We start from the raw sequence: 2,731 nt of genomic DNA, 5'->3' as shown, positions 1-2,731 counted from the left end.
GCCCTTAAACCCTTGTACCCGAGTCCATCAACCCCATGACAGCAAATTAGCTTCAGCGGGTGTTCTTTGTTTTTGTGCAGCGTTTTCTTGTGTATCTAGGACTCTAAAGCTTCGTATAAACACTCTTGATCATATTCCTAACATGGCAGGCCTCTTAAACATATAATTATCATGTTTTTAAATTAAAACACAAGTTTTAAACATCATATAATATGCATGTGCGAAAATCTTCAAAGGTGCTCCATGTTTCATGCAATTTCGTACAAAAATAAATAATATGGTGTGATGATGAGTAAAAGGAGAATATGGCGTGCCTTTGCGTTTTAAACGCACGAAAAATTGTTGACGATTGCGAAGAACGGAGCAAGAACCGTGGCTTGAAATCTCCTTGAAGCTTCCACCGTTTCTTCTTCTAATTTGTGCGTGTGTGTTCGTGACTTTGGTGAGCAGATTTCAGAAAGTAGGCGTGAAGAATTGTGGGGTTTGGGGAGGGTTTTAAATATATTATATACTAATTAAACACTAACAAGGCTTTAGGCCCATCAAGCCAACACTTTATGCCCATTAGTTTTAATTAGGATTTAATTAAATATTAAAATAGTTTTGGTGAAAATAAGTTCGTGAATTTAATAGTCGGGTTGCCAAAAAGTTCGTATTTTTGTTGAAAAACCAACACCGATAAAAATTACGTCCCGGCGTATAAAATCACCTCAAAACCCCTTATTTTCAAAAACAAGAAAAAGCATCACCCTTAATTTAAATAATTAAAAACAATTAACCAATAAAAATATTTTCTATTTTTCAGCCTCGGTCTCCGTTCCTCGATCGCAACTCGAATAACCTTTAAAAATACATTTTAATGCAATCATGTAAAAAAATATAGTTTAAACATGCAAGTATGCACAACATAATTAATTCATGCAATTAAAATAATTAATTAAAACACAAAATAATTTAATAATTGCATGCATGTGGTTCGCGCGGACTTTTAAATTTTCGGAGCGTTACAGTTTTGATCGAGGAAAATGAAATACCTCAAAATAAGAATTTAGATGCTGAAATTATGGGAGCAGATGATGGTGGAAATAAAAGAAAATTTAGATCTCCTGCAAGGGATCATTTTGAGAGGAAGCTAATCAGAGGAAAATGGAAAGCGATATGCAATGATTGTAAGAAGTCTTTTGGTGGTGAAAGTAAGAATGGTACCAGCCATTTACTTGACCACATAAAAACATGTTTGCACAAAAAACAGAAAACTATAAAACAATCTCAATTGCAACCAACAAAATCCAATAACGAGACAATGATGCTCGGGACATGCCATTTCAACCAAGATCATGGGAGGGAAGAGCTTGCGAATATGATTATATTGCATGAGTATCTGCTATCTATGGTTTGATCATGTGGGCTTTAGAAGGTACTCTTTTACCTTACAACCGTTATTTAAAGTTGTTTCTCACACGGTTAAGAACGATATCATGAAGATATTTGAGCATGAAAGAAATAAAACAATGAAATTATTAGATTCAAATGTTAGTCGGATTGCATTGACTACTGATATGTGGACGTCAAATAATCAAAAAAGAGGATTCATGGCAATCAATTCACACTTCATCGATGCTTCATGGAAATTACAAAGTTGTCTTCTGATGTAATATTTGTACTTTTATTTACCCTTAATAATATTATTGTTGTTAAAATTTATTATATTTCTTTTTTTACTAGGTTTATATATGTGATGTGTCCACATACTACTGAGGTCCTTGCAAATTCCCTTGTTGATTGCCTCTTGAATTGGAATTTGGATCGTAAGTTATCTACTTTAATTATTGATAATTGCACAACTAATGATGCTATGATTGAGCTTATTATAGATAAGCTTCCTCCGAGTTCACTTATTTTAGAAGGTAAATTATTTCACATGCGTTTTTGTGATCATATTTTGAATTTGGTTGTGAGGAATGACTACAATTAATCAGTGGTAGTATTGAAACAATTCGATATAGTGTCGGATTTTGGACAGCAACACCGAAAAGAGATGAAAAATTTATTGAAACAGCTCGATAGTTGAAGGTTCCAAGCACTATAAAATTAGAACTTGATTGCAAAACACGTTGGAACTCTACATATTTGATGCTTAACACTGCATTAAATATAAAGATGTGTTTGCTCGTTTGAGACACCGTGAGAGTTTGTATAAAAGAGTTCTCACAAAAGATGATTGGTCAAAAGTGAGAGAGATTTCTTCTAAATTGGAGATTTTTATGATGCCACAAAGTTGCTTTCGGGGACCAAGTATTCCACTATAAATATTTTTTCCTCAACTATTTGCGACATTAAGTTGGCAATTGATGATTGGCTTCTTTTGGATGATAATGTAGTGAATACAATGGCAACAAATACGAAATTAAAGTTTGAAAAGTATTGGGAGGTGATGAATTGTTAATTGACAGTTGGGAGCATTTTAGATCTAGAGTCATGCACTAACTGTAGAACCCGTAAATTAGACTACGTACGAGCCATGCATAATTCTAATATTTTGAATTTAATTGACTTTATTGCATGATTATTTAAATGTTTTTCTTTGAAAGTTAATTATTTTAGCCAGCAGTTTAATTTTATTCTTTCAGTTATTTCAGTGAGGCCGGACTGGAGTTGGAGTTTAGAGATAAATTTAAGATTTAGAAAATATTTCCAGGATTTATTTTAGCTAGCAAGTAAGTTAATTTAA

General features: G+C 32.9%; 1 long non-coding RNA gene across 1 annotated transcript; it reads left to right on the top strand.

Moving 5' to 3' along the window:
• The first annotated feature begins 1,216 nt into the window (after window positions 1-1,216).
• On the top strand, window positions 1,217-2,142 carry LOC142554828 (uncharacterized). The gene is made up of 3 exons (XR_012822215.1): window positions 1,217-1,651; window positions 1,726-1,907; window positions 2,007-2,142. It is a non-coding gene; the product is annotated as an uncharacterized LOC142554828 (long non-coding RNA).
• Window positions 2,143-2,731: the final 589 nt, after the last annotated feature.

Source organism: Primulina tabacum, chromosome 8 (genome assembly GCF_025594145.1).
Source record: "Primulina tabacum isolate GXHZ01 chromosome 8, ASM2559414v2, whole genome shotgun sequence".
In the NCBI taxonomy this organism is placed as follows: domain Eukaryota; kingdom Viridiplantae; phylum Streptophyta; class Magnoliopsida; order Lamiales; family Gesneriaceae; genus Primulina; species Primulina tabacum.
This window is presented reverse-complemented; position numbering and strand designations above follow the sequence as displayed.